The 14,251-nt window shown below is 45.5% G+C and overlaps 1 long non-coding RNA gene across 3 annotated transcripts in view; it reads right to left on the reverse strand.

The window, feature by feature from the left end:
* Positions 1 to 12,045: 12,045 nt before the first annotated feature.
* LOC137468966 (uncharacterized) overlaps positions 12,046 to 14,251 on the reverse strand; it is a 64,980-nt gene continuing 62,774 nt past the window's right edge. For all 3 annotated transcript variants that reach the window (XR_010996282.1, XR_010996285.1, XR_010996284.1), the window contains one exon: positions 12,046 to 12,724. This is a non-coding gene — a long non-coding RNA (uncharacterized lncRNA). The remainder of the gene's footprint in view (positions 12,725 to 14,251) is intronic.

Below are 14,251 nucleotides of genomic sequence, written 5' to 3' on the forward strand. Positions count from 1 at the left end.
CCCATCCACAGACTTCCAGGAGACCCTGCGTCACTGCTCCCTGTCCCAGCAACATGCCAGGGCAGCCACACAAGCTGGGGAGGAAAACAGGAACATTAGAAGCAGGGCGGGCAGCAGCCAAGCAGCCACCGTGGAGCCACCTGGAAATTGAAAATAGGCAGAGTAGGCACCTATTTTTATGAAAAGTATCTGCAATTAGATATTAACTGATTCAGACCATGCACAGGAAGACAACATAGGTTTGAAAACAAACCTATGAAGCACAATTTCACAAAGGCAGGAAACTCTTGTATACTCATATTTATACCAATTTCCCGCATAAAAATATCCAGGAATTCACTGTCTGTCCATCCTCCCTCTGCTGAATACATTGGCTAGAAGGAACCAAACATGTCAGAGAACTGACATGGTAAGCTAAGACGGTAAGCTTTCAATGCATTTTGTGAAAACAGCTGGGCAGAGGAGAGAAACCCCAAAGCTGCCAGCCCAGCTTGGGGTGGGTTCATGTGCTCTCGGAGATCAGAGGCGCTGTATGGGGACCAGCTGTGGTCCCAGGCCTATGAGTACAGGGAAGGCACAGATAATCTCTGGATATATGGAATGGTGGTGGGAAAGTGTCTGGCCAGGTGTCTCTGCAGACAATTGACTCAAGTTGTCAGTGCTGGTCTCTGCAAGCTCTTGTGCTTGGCAAAACATGGAAAACATAGACGCACCCAAAGAAACTGAAGTTTGGTTAAAAAAGCGTTAGAATTTCTTCCTTACACTCACCTCCGTGGGTGGGCACCAGTTGTCATCCACTGGTTTCTCAGCTCCTGAACACTTCCAGTATCTCAAAAGTTTTCCCATGTTTTGTAAAATCAGGAGTCTTCAGCACAAATACAAGCAAAGAGAAATGTAGGATGGCCAGAATGCTCAGTGCTTAGGCAGGGCTGAGGCAGAGCTCACAGAGGTGGCCAGCACAGAGCTGGCCACGAGCAGCAGGGATGTCCTTGGGTAGCCTGAGGAGGGGGCAGCCCCAGCTGCTGCCTCCTCCTTTCCCTGAACAAAAGCAGCTGCAGCTGCTGAACCACCTGGGTTTGCAGTAGAAGAATTCTGAGCTAAGTTGCTATGGATGTGGGGCTCTCCTAAAACAGAGAGCAGATAGTGATTTGGGAATGGCTTAATGCCCTTGGGTGTGGACACCCACAATTCAGCTCTGCGGTACATCCAGACATTTTAGAGTCTTCACTCCTAATTTTCCAGACCTAATTTGAGTGACCATACACCACCTAACAGGTTATGCTTGATTTTTATTGAAATCCCATCCGATATACACAAATCACACAAAAAAGGACATCACCCCAGAAGAACCAAGTATGGACAGACAGGTTGTGACAGTGAGCATGACAAACAATGCAGAAAGAAAATGTAGTGGGCAATGCAGCCATGTTCATGTTCCCCAGCTGGTTCAAGGTTCAACCATAGAACACACGGCATGAAGGGGACACAAAATAATGAAGACAAATGGTGTGCTGGTGTGGGAATGGTAAGAAATGTTGGGAAATCTACCTCTTACTCAAGCAAATCTTCCTGTGTCCTGTCATAGGAAATTATTTCAAATATTTCACCTATGATAAAAGGGGAATATTCTAATTGAGGGTTAAAAATGGGAATTCCTATTGCTGAAAGAAGGACCATCCATCACAAGGAGATGCCACCTGCACGCTGAGAGAAATAACAGTTTCACAAGAGTTGAGACTTCTCAAAAAGTGCTGTATTCTAAAGCTTTTCTTGGACTTGGGATGTTGTCTTCTTAACTTAGCAGACCCTGAGGTCTTTATCAGTGCTGGAAGTTCAGATGACTTGGCAATCTTCCTGAACATTTTCTTTAAAATGAATAAACCTAACAAGCACAATATGAGTTACAAACTGCCTTGACTTCCAGGAATAAGAGGATGGTTCAAAGAATGCAAGCCTGGAGCCCGATGGAAAAAGAGCATATCTTACAGCAGAGCCTTCCCATCCCCACCTGCATTTTTTCAGTCAATTTTCTACCCCCTGCACTTTTGTTACCAGGCAGTTGGGATGTCTCCGTGCAGCAAGACTCATTCCAACTGGCAGCTCTGGATCAAAGAGCACTGGAAGCATTAATCAGTGTGCCTAATCATTTCCAATCACAAGAAACTTTTCACTGTGACCTGGCATATAAACACCAAGTCATTTCACTCACTGGTTGACGCACCAGAAACCAAACAATGCTTATCATGCCTAATTCATCTTACTCCTGTGGGTTATAGACGGATCAGCCTGCAATCATCCAGCAGCAGTGGCAAAGTTTAGGTGCTTTACTTAATCAAACTGATTAGCAACCTGTCTGTAGTGCCTTTTATCTGTCGTTGGCAAAGTAGTTTACCAGCATTAAGTGCACCTAATTTTGCGATAGCAAAGCAAGACATGGTGACTATATTTAAAAGCACCTCCAGTGATATGCGGGAGTTCTTGTTTTAAGGAGGTGGGGAGGTTCAAGACAGCAAGTTTTGCTGATGCATGAAAACTGCTTTGAAAATTAAATGAGTGAATGGTGGAGTCAGGGAGGAAGCCCAGGAATTTTGATTGCCAGATATCTGTGCCGCCCATAGTACCATATGGTTTGTTGCAAAAGGAAAGGAATAATCAGACTGGACATCTGTGCCTAGAGCCTTATCTATTTGGGCACCATCCTCTGGACAGCCACACTCTGAGCACAAACAAAGAGTAATGAGATCTCCTCTACCCTTGGCGGATCTGCAGGGGGACGCGGTGCCTCCTGCACTGGTTCAGGTTAATATGTGTGTGATCGCCACCTGTTTGGGAGTTTGCTCCCATGGTAACACTGATTTCTTACTTAATGCCAAGAGCAGAACAACAGTCCTGTCCCTATTGCAAGGAAAGCTGACAAAAAGCTGAGGTTTCTTTAGCTTTCCTCAGCTTTTACTTGGGTGACCCTGACTTGGGGGAAAAAAAGGCAGAAATAATTATGCCGAAGGTCAGCCTGTTCCAGGGCAGTTTGTTCCCGCTTTGAAGGAGAGAGATGTGAGGGGTGGCAGAGAAACCTGCTGCTACACCTGACAGGCTCTCATGGATAAGAGCTGGTGATGGAGCCCTGCAGAAGCTGTTTGCAAACTTGCATGACCTGCCTTGAACCTTGCTCAAAACTATTCCATTCTTCTCTTCAGTTTGTGGTGCCAGAGGCAATCCAGCTCCCTTTCTGCTCTCTCCTAGACACTGAACAGTACTTTTTCACCCTGAGAGAAGATGCCTTCGGGGAGAAGTGTGAGGAGGTGAAGAAGGATGGGAAGAAATGCACGAGCGCATGGAGACTTCCCTCCTACATCAATGCCAGCCCATCTGCTGCGGTGGAAAGTTAAACGAAGGATTTCCTGGTGGAAAGGCTGCCAACTCAAAGCTTGGGAGAGCTGGTTTTCAACACCTGCTCAGCCACAAGTTTGCTGCCTGGCCTTGCACAAGTCACTCAAGACCTACATGTATAATGGTACTGACATATCTGGCTCCTGGAAGGAAGTCCTCGACACCAAGTTGGTTGGCTGCAGAGGATTAGGCATCTATGAATAAGTTTGGCATGAGGCAACACATCCAATGATGACTGCTAACCAGGGCAAGAGGAGGTGCCACAAGTCAGGAGCAAACCCCTCCCAGGTCTCTGCTCCTTGAATTGCACATCTCTGCGGGAGCCTGCTGGTGGGAGGGCAGCAAGGGGCTGGTTCACCCTTTGTTGATCCAGCACCTGCAGTGGCTTAGCACATTATCACTCCTTGCTCCCATCTCCCTGCCCCAGGTTTCTGCAACCATTCGCAGACCCCAAACTGTGCTTTATCCCTTTGATTCCCAATCCCAATCTGCTGCAGAGGTTTAATAAACATGACTGGACAAGCAGGGGACAGGCAGGACATCTGGAAGCAGTAGTACTTCCATGAGTTTCAGGGAGCAATGCCAGGGCTGCTCCCCAGGTAACTCCTTTCTCTACAGATGGCTGGGGACAGGGGTTTTGTACCTCTGCTTGTCACCTGGTGATCAGGCACCAGGAAAAGGGAGGCTTTGGATATGGAGTTGTGCACAAAATCTAGGCAGCTCTCAAGAAGCCAAGCAGAGCCATATCTCCCTCCAGTTATGAGCAAAGAGTGCTATTTCTTTGTTGACTTGGCTGAGACAGTGTTAAATTTTGGTAGTAACTCATACCCTGAAGCTACAAGGTCCCAGGCAGACAGGAGAAAGCCACTCCAAGGGTGTCACTGCCATGCTCACCCGAGGCTGGGCACCCCCAGCAGCATCACTCCAAACACTGGGGAGCTGTATCAGCATCCCATGTCTCTTGGGTTTGCAACCTTTTCTGCAGCTCCTCAGCCAGCCATTCACCAAAATGGGAATAAGGACAGAAAACAGAGGTGATGCCTCAGTCTCACAGTGACAAAAGCAGACAGGCAGAGACTGGAATATTCCCACATATCAATCATTCGGGAACAATTATTTTTCATAGATAACCAGCTCATGTTGAATCTTTCCTAGGCACTGTCTGAGGATAACAGTGAGGAAAGTCTCAGGAGATGCAACATCAAGATCACCCTTCCCTAAACCTGACAACTGCCAGAAAAAATCAGGGACTCATGGAAGAAAAAGCACTGCTGCTTCTGCTGTAAGGCCAAAGCTGGAAATGCTGAAGTTACCACACAGTCAACAGTTTTGATAGTGATTAAGAAATGCCACTGAGCTCTCCTGAACCAAACACAAACCACACAGCCTAGATCCATCAAGGTCAACGCAGCAGCACTAATTTCCTAAGGTAAATCAAACGTGCTTCTCCAGGAAGAGAATAACTGTGGAGGTGACTTTTCCAAACCCAGAGGAAGCTGCTGGCATGCCTTCCCTGCAAAGGCAGACCTGTTGTGGAGAAGAGCAGCTCAGCAGAATCTTGGATAAATCATAGCTAAAGGCCCATCCTCTCACAAGCCAGGAGAGATGTGAGCGAGTTCAGTGGGCCCTGCAAGTATTGCAACAAGCTCCCTGCTGCTAACTGAGGATGATGTACCCTCCCTCTGGGTGAGGCTTTTGTGCTCAGCCTTGGCACTAATAGCAGGCTCCAGAGCTCAGGGACCAGAGCGAGCACCCTCTTGCACTTACCTGCACTGACGTGCTCTACACAAGAACAAGGTGCTTGATGCAGCTGCAGTGACCGTGAGATGCAGGCTGCCGACACCTGAAAGGGAGCCAAGGAAAATAGGAAAAGGAGTGCTGGGGGCTCCTTTTTCCTTATCCCCTTCCAATCTCTGGAAATTTGTTATTGGTGACACAAAAAATGTTGTAAAATACACTAAAACACCCCAGTCTGGGCAGATGGTGACAGCAGGATTGCTGCTGTTCTCTCCTGTCCTAACCTGCTGCATTTTTGAAGTTCACATGATTGTCCTTCCCATTCTGTATTCATTTGCTAATGTGATTTGAAAATGGGTCAAAATGAAACAATTGCCATTTTGCTGAAGCTTAAAAGGAAAAAATAGGAGATAACTAAAACTCAATGTTTGGCCTCTCCTCATCCTCACTTTTCTTTTGACATTAACTTGTTTATGAGAAACCATTTAACTTGTGGAGTAAATATTTTGATTACAAAAAAAAAAAAAAAAAAAAAAAAAAAAAAAAAAAAAACCAAGCTAAACAACAACCCAAAAAAGCCCCAAAAACAACAACAAAAAAGCCCAACACAGAAGAAAGAAAAGGAGAAAAATCACAGCTTTCTCAGTCCCACTGAATACATCTCATTCATTCAAAACTTAGAATAAAATTCAGGCAAAAAAGTTTCTTCCACAACCCCCACCACTCTCACATTTTCTGTAAAAATTCACACTTTTCACATGGTTCAAAGATACATAATGGATATTAGTTTTTTAATTGCATCATCGCTTTTTCAGCTAAAAACCAAACACGAAACCTTCTGCCATCCATTAGTGAATTAATGTCAAATAGGTGAAAGAGGTTTGTACTTAGTTTTTCAGACAGCCAAAAGGGAAAAAAAAAAAAAAAAAAAAAAAAAGAAACAACACCAGCAAATCAATGTAGTTTGTATCCAGGGAAGAGGTGGTTTTCCATCACTATTCTGGACAGCCATTCACCATTCAAAGAGCCAGAGCTATTGCAAATGCAGGTGAACCCAGTTGGAAGAAATGATGATGTCTGACTCCAGTTCAGAAGGCTGAATGATTTCTTTATTATAACTATACTATAATACATTAATATACTATATAAAGGAGATACTAAAACTACATACCTACTTTTTCTAACTACCATATCTAACATGTGACCCTCTCTTGAGTCCAGACACAGGTGGATTGGATTGGCCATCAGGCTCAAACAATCCTCACCAGAATCCAGTCAAGCAATCACCCCAGGTAAACAATTCTCCAAACACATTCCATATGGGAAAAACAAGGAGCAGAAATAGAAATTGTTTTCTCTTTCTTTCCTCTGTGCTCCTCTATGAAAAATCCTGAAAGAGAGAAGAATGTGCCTGCCACACCGAGCCTTGCATCCTCCCAGAGTCCAGCAAGGGCTGCAGCCAGCAGGACAGATACACACAGGAAGGGGAAAACTTGGTGCTTGTCTGGCAGCTCAGCAGCCCTTCTGAGGAGCACATGGGAACCATCTTCTCAGCAACATCTATCTAGAAAGGGGATATGGGTTATAGTTTGCTACTAATAGTCCACTGCTATCATCTTCCCAAAGCCCAGAGGTTTGGATTTGATTTTTACCCACTGCAGTTTATCCACTCAGATGCCCTAATTTGAAGCCATGGCAAAGTGGTAACACCTCTGGGGAGCTTAGAGGATGGGAGGCTGAGCTCATGATAAGCCATCATGGGAGGCCATCCTGACAGTAAACTGGGACAACTGGCAAAAGAGTCAAGCTGCTTCTTGCCAGTGGCAAGAGCCCTCCCTCCATCCCTGCAAAGAAACTGACCCCAGGACAGTTACCATGTTAGAACTCAGCCCTGAGGATGAGCTCACAGCTGCTTCCCAACATGGCATGGCTGGAAAGACTGGGATGGGATGAACTGGAGTGCAGGGAAAGAACTGGGAAAACATTCAATCAGGTTGAAAACAAACCTCTGCCAACACCTCCATCCTTTCTGAGCACCTGACAAAGAGAAATGCTGCAGAAAGTGGGTTTGCTTTTAATAGCAAACAAAATACCCCAGCTCTTTCTTATTAAAGACTTACCACTGATTGCTGTGCCCTGTACTTGTCTCTTTTCATACTGCTGTCCTTTCATTCTTCTGAAGGCAGGCAGAGGAGTGCCCAGTGCTGCACTGCTGGGGTTCAGCAAGTGGGTCAGGTTTGGTACAGGACCTCCAGGGACTGCTCAGCTGCAGAGAGCTTATTAAAGTTTCCATATTATTTTCATCTCAGGTGGTGTCACACGGTTCTTTGTTAGGTTCTTTATTCCACAAACTCATCATGCACACAGGCAGTGAGAGGCGTGTCCACCTCACGCAGCTTCAGACATCCAAAGCACAGGAGTCCACATCTCAGCCAGATTTCTGGTCTCCCACACAGCTGCTGGAGGACAATAGCCGTTACCAGAGGGAAAGCCAGCTATCTTAGACACCTGTCTTAAGATGAGATGGCTCCGAAACATTTTGTCCTGACAGTTTACGCTATGCCCAGTGTTGTGGCAGAACTTCCCTACCCTAGGGAGGGGTAGAAGAAGGTGCTTCCCTTCTTTGAGGGAAGAAGGTGCTGGGGAGTACCAGAGCTCTGAGCATAAAGGCAGAAAGACCCAAATAATCCATCCTGCCTTCACCACACTGCATATCAGTCCCTTTCACCCAAGATCTCTACATAATAAGCCCAATATTTTAAACTAAACCTGCAGTGCTAGAGAGACATTTCCTCTAAAATCTGGAAAAGGACACAGAAATTCTAAGGGCTCCTCCTTACCCCCAACCTGCTGATCAAAACTTTCTTCCTCTAGATGTGGCAGTCAAGTCACCCCTTGCCAGCCTTCATCCTAATTAACCAAATACATTGCACTCCTCATGCCTGGAGTCAAAGCAAACCCAAGTCATCTGTGGCTTTCCATGAATTCTTCCTGGCACTTCCCCTCCCTTCTTCAACTACAGACACCAGGCAGCGTGTCCCCCTTTAAAAGGACAAAGTCACGAGTCACAGCCCTGCTCCTACTTGCTCTCCAGAGTTGCAGGGTTCCTTTCTGTCTCACAGCTCCATCATGAGCTCAGTCTCACATGATCACACATGAGGATCCCACAGACTCTCTCCCTGACACTGTGCTCCCCAGATGGGCTCACACACACTTCAGACAGAACCTGAATTCTTTGTTCCCAACTACACACGTTCAACTGCCATAAACAAGTGTGGGACTGGTTTTTTCGACACTGTGCTATTTAATCAGATACCAGCCTACAAGGGCTGATTACATCCTTCCTACTAAAGAGTGCGAGGAGATATTCCCAGACACTGCCTTGCTGTAGGATCCCATGGCACACAGTTCCCATGGGCTATGCTGCAGCGCTGAGTTGGTCCTCAGGTGTTTGTTAAATCAGGGCTGGCATAAGGCACCATCTATTCCTGTGGTCACAGGAGGCCCATAATAACCAAGGTAGAGTTGCTCTGGCCACCCATATTGAAATTTAAATGACAAGCCCGATTTCATCCTCCTGGAACAATTCGAAAGCAACACAGCATGATGAAAGGACAAGAGAACAGATGGGTTTGTTGTCTGCATGCTACCATGGCAAACTTTTCATGGAAACTCAACCCCCCGCCCAGAACACCCTGACTATATGATTCATAAATTCTAAGAGCCGAGAGAAACCAGCAAAATTATTTTGTCTGTCCGCCTGCCTAACAAAGACCACAGAATTTCATACAGTGATTTCTGCCCAAAGCCCAGCAATTTGTGGTTCAAACAGAGTATCTCAAGCAGCCCACTGTCCAGCTTTGATGTGAGGATGTCCAATGAGGTGCTAACCACTTCCCATGCTGTCAAAATCTGGCTCTTCTACAGGTTGCCTGCATCTCTTCACCACTGCATAACTTTTGTAGCCTTCCCAAGGACCTTAATATTTTTAAGCACTTTTGTCATCTCTATCAAAACTCTCAAACCATCAAAAAGAAGAAAAACGGAGATTCTAAGGCACAAAACACTAAGCAAATACACAGAAAAAGCAGAATAACAGAGAATCTCTATGTACACTTCTGCTGTGATTACATGGATGAAATCTGTATTAAAATGCAAGGTCCACTCATTTTCCCACTCCAGATAACACAGTGGAAAAATTGTTTTGGTACAAAAGAAAACAAAAAAATTCCAAACATACACCTGTGTGACTTGTAGGGAAAGCACATTTGTTTGGTTACAAAAGTGTTTTTTCCTGCCACTTATAAAGCTTGCTACAGTTCCACAGCAATAATTATTTCCACAGCAGAGACCTTGAGGGGACAGAACAAAATCCACTTCAAAAACAACTCCTGAAAGATCAGCCTAGTAAAAAGACAGCTCACCACTGAACACCTCCTTCTGACTTTTTGTTTCCAAAATTCTGTGGTTGGTAGCACTGATGGAGAAAGAAAAAAAAAATTTCCCAAACCCAAAATGGCAGCAGTCCAGAAGGCTAGAAGACCAGACTTGTCTAAGATGAAAAATATGTATGTTGAGCACAGAATTAACACAAGCACTTCTTCCTTGTATCTAGTAAGGGCAGCATTTGATGGCAACCCTGGTGCTTAAGTTCCTCCACCCACAGACCCAAAACAGCCCAGGCAACAGCCTTGAGACTTCCCTGCAACATCAGCCTGTGTTGGAGGATGGGAGGGGGCTTCAGGACCTATCTCCTGAATCCACTCCAGTTCCTGTTCACCACTAAGTAACCATATTCACATGTAATAGAACCAGGTCAGAAGGTTCACTCCAACAGTGTCTCTTCTATTGCCACTTTCAAAGAGATGCTTTCTCTCTCTGTCTGCATTTGTGCCAGACAGAGACTCTGTCGGTTCAGACTCTGCTGGGATGAGCCTGGCTCCATTTTCTGCTCCCCCCACAGAAGGATTAGTCTCACCTGCAGAGCAGGTAAAGGTGCAGCTCCAGCTCATGAAGGTGCTGAGCTGGCTGTGGTCAGTGTGAGCTGCTAATAAATGCACTGAATGTTTGTGCAGGGTGTCTTGAGGGGGCTGAGGCACACACTTAATTGCACATTGTTACAGCCACACTTTTTGTGAGGTGATAGCAAGAACACCTCTGGCCATGGCTTTCCCAGCTGTCCGTGAGGTCCTGCTACTACACCAGACACAGGACTACGGCAACAGGAGCGGTATCCATGTGGAGAAGAACAGGACACATAGGCTTATGAATTAGACTCTCATCTAACAGGGCAGATCTACACAAACCTTCTAGTGTATTATTACATGTGAAACTTCAGAGTGTTTTAAGTCTGAGCGAAGGTGCTCTCCTTTAAGATTTCAGGCACCACAACTTTGTGCATTGAAACTCTTACATCAATTAAAACTCTGTGTTAACATGTACAGGTGCAATCCAAGCTGGCACAACCTCTGTGAAACAGAAGTGCACCTGAAGCAGGAACAGCTGGGCCCCATTTCTGTACACACAGACCTGCAGAAATCATCACATAAAGATGCTGTACGGCCACATAACTGCACTGACACTGAAAGAATTCAGACTCAACAGTGGTTCAGCTGAAAAGGTATTGTTGGTGAAAAAGCCAAAAGCACTGTTTTTTTGAAGTCCTGGTAACCAACAGTTAAAGCTCTGCTTTCAAATCATCCATCCTGAAGTGGTCATAGCAGGTAAAAGTAGTAATCCTCACAGCACAATGTGCAGAAGATGGAGTGAAACCCCACAGCCAATTTAAGTATAAGCCTCACAGTTTCCATTACTGCCACTCTAATGATTTTGCAACTCTTATTTATTTTTCACCATTTTAGCTGCTAGTTTGTGGCAAATATTTGGGGGAAAAAAATAAAAAAAAAATCAAAACCCCAGAGACTGCCCATCCTTGACAGGAACAGTCGTGGCATGCCTGGAATGTGCAAAACCACAAAAGAGCCATTTCTGTTCGTATTACTCCTTATGAAATCCCCTTTTAAAGAAGACTCAGCACTGGAGCTTTAGGCACTCAGCAGAGCCCCTGTAGGATTGCCTTTTACTTTGAAATGTGACTTATCAGCCAAAGCTCACGCGGGTTTGGGTATCTGACTGTTGTGCCCTTTGCTTTGAACTCCGGGACCGTTACGTGCACGGCTGCCAAACTGGTCAAGCCATTTTCCTGCCCTCCTCTGTTGCGAGGTTCAGGATAGATAAAAGCTGCACCAGGCTTGCTGCTTCACCAATGCCAGTTTGACTGTTAACTTTACATTTACGGAAAAAAAAAAAAAAAAAAGAAATAATAAAACCCAACACCACACACAGTGATTATCACTGTTACCCACACAAAGGCCAGAACAACCACAGCATGATTCAACAAGACCTGGGCTGCAGTGGCTATCTCTGGACACGTAGAGAATGTTCTTTGACAATGCCATTCTGCAGCTCTCTGACACATCCTTTTCTGTTTCTGAGTCTTTTTTTCACCCTGACAGCCTGTTGCAACATCAGCAGGGTGGCAGCCTGGTGAGAGCAAGGCTTTGATCAGCCCTATCCACTTATAGGGACATCTATAGGGCACAGACTGAGCAGATACCCAGGAAAGTTGTGGATGTCCAACCCCTGGAAGTGTTCAAGGCCGGGTTGGAAAGGACCCTGAGCAACCTGGTCTGACAGAAGGTCTCCCTGCCTATAGCAAGGGAGTTCAACTAGATGATCTTTGAAGTCCCTTCCCAAACTAGTCTATGATTCTATGTGAGTTTGTCTTGCTGGAGCAATGAGGTGATCAACTCATGTTACTGCATTAGTGCAGTGCTGCCCACACCATCTCTTGAGGTGCCTCAGGTCAAATCCTGCTCCTGTTTAAGTTACTAGGCAAACTTTTTGCAGGCTTATTTTTGCTTTTTATCTCTCTTTTTTTTTTTCATTCCTGAGGTTTCTGGGATCACCTTTCCAGTAGATCATCACTACAGGCAAGTGGCAATATGTAGTGTGAGGCTCATGTCTGGCTTGAACTTAAGAAAGCACCAGATCAATGCAAGATCAAGCTGAAACACAGGGACCGTTAACCCAAATTTCCAGCACTTACTGCCTTTTGTTTGTGCAGATCGACATGGAGCCCTGCAAAATGCAAGCACTGTAGTTTATAAGCAAGAGGTCTGATAGGACAATGATTAAAGACTGTAAGAAAGCACAGGCAAAAAAGTATCTTGTACAGAACTGAAAAAACAGAAGATAAATGATAAGCAGGAATTCCCCAGTGGGCTGAGTTTATCGGTGTGATTGCTTTCAGGACTTTTTTCTTGTTGTATCACCTTGATTTGCATACAAAGCATCTCTAACAGGAAATAGCATCTGTCCTGGAAAAAAAAAAAAAAAAAAAAAAAAAAAAAAAGAAGGGTCAGGATTTTTGCTGCCAGGAGTAAAATGTCTTTCAGCACTGTATGACATGCTGGAGAGCCCCTCTCCTCACGAAAGCACTGGCACATCACAGCTCTTCTTCACTCATTGCTCTGCGTCCCATCCCAGGGGCAGCAGCACGTAATGCAGCTCCTCAGGAGAGCTTCCATACTTAGAAAATCTGAAAGTTAAAGAAAAAACAAGCAGGTGAGTTGATTTGCATTCTAGATTCACAATTAACAAGGCACTAAATTAGTTTGTAGGAAGTAGAAGAGCAAAAAGGAAAACCGCCAACTTGAAAATGCAAATCTTCACCTACTACAATCACAAGCCGCAGCCAGGATTCCTACAGGCTACGAAGGCACCAGTAAGAACCCATTTTTCACTACTTTTTCAATGTGGTCACTTCATGAACTTGACAGTGGCTTGTGATATGTGGTTTCAATCCTATACCATATATAGCCAGTTTCATTTCCTGAAAAGAACATGAATGGAAAAGCAGAAAACCTTTAAAATGATTGTACAGGTCTTTCTGTCACTTTTTTCCCCTTTTTGTCTTTTATTGCTACCTTCCTACACTAAAAAAGACATTTATTAAATTAGTACAGCATAAAAAAATAGATCTTTTCCCAAGGCTCTTGGATCGTCAAAAATATAGGTTGCTGCTTTGAAACTCACACACCAACTTGGCAGCACAGCACGGAATTGCAGCATTTTGTTTGAATATGGTATACACACATGGATACACACTATTCCTCTGCACATGGCTCCAGGGGTCGTGGTACAAGCCCAGCAGTGAGCATAGTGAGGTATGTTCCACAGCCCTGTGCACTGGTATTGCAGGACCTCAGCTGTCCATGGCCATCAACAGTCACAGCCACGGGAAGCAGAGCAGCGAGTAAAATCTTGCTTTCCAGATGAGTAAGTGGGACAGTGGTAGTTATAACACTACACATCTTTGCTTCTTTCTGCAGAGCTCAGGTCATCGCCTCATCTGTCTGGGCTCTGTGTCTCTCCCTATGGGAACCCACACCATTAGCAGGGAGAAGAAGACTTTGCCACCCCAGGGCTCCTCTGTGCTCCTCTTCCCTCCTGGCTGCTAAGAAACACCCAGGCTTTCCAAGCACAGTTACAGGGGTCCTATTTAAGCGATCATCTAGGCACAGCCCCATGTCCCAGCAGCTCTGCCACTCCTCAAGGGCTGGGACAGTTGTTGGGACTACAGGCCAACTGAACCGAAGGAAAGAAACTGCAGCAAAGACCAACAGCCTACTGGACTGCAGGAGCAGAAACAGCCAGGAGATCTCAGCACTCATTTAGACCCCATCTAGACACTGCATCTTGTTTTGGTACAAGAAACACAGGGACAAACTGGAGCAAGTGCAGTGGAGGAGCACTGGTGACTTGCCCAAAGAGAAGAGGCTATGGGAGCTGGGCTTGTTCAGCCAGGGCAAGAGATGGATTTGAGGGATGCAGCAGCAGCCCCAGCACCTACAGAGATCACTGGGAACACAGCTGAGTTCAGGACTTGACCAAACAAAGTCATGAACAGCCTGGTCTGATCTCACAGCTGAACCACTCCAGATCCCTTTCAGCCTATATTATCCTACAGGCCATCTTCTAACTGCCACCAGCGCAAAGGCTTTGGAGGAAAGGTGGGAATCACTCAGCGCTCAGGGACTGGGATGTCCCCCAAGTGAAAGAGTTA

Source organism: Anomalospiza imberbis, chromosome 1 (assembly GCF_031753505.1).
Source record: "Anomalospiza imberbis isolate Cuckoo-Finch-1a 21T00152 chromosome 1, ASM3175350v1, whole genome shotgun sequence".
Lineage (NCBI taxonomy): Eukaryota > Metazoa > Chordata > Aves > Passeriformes > Viduidae > Anomalospiza > Anomalospiza imberbis.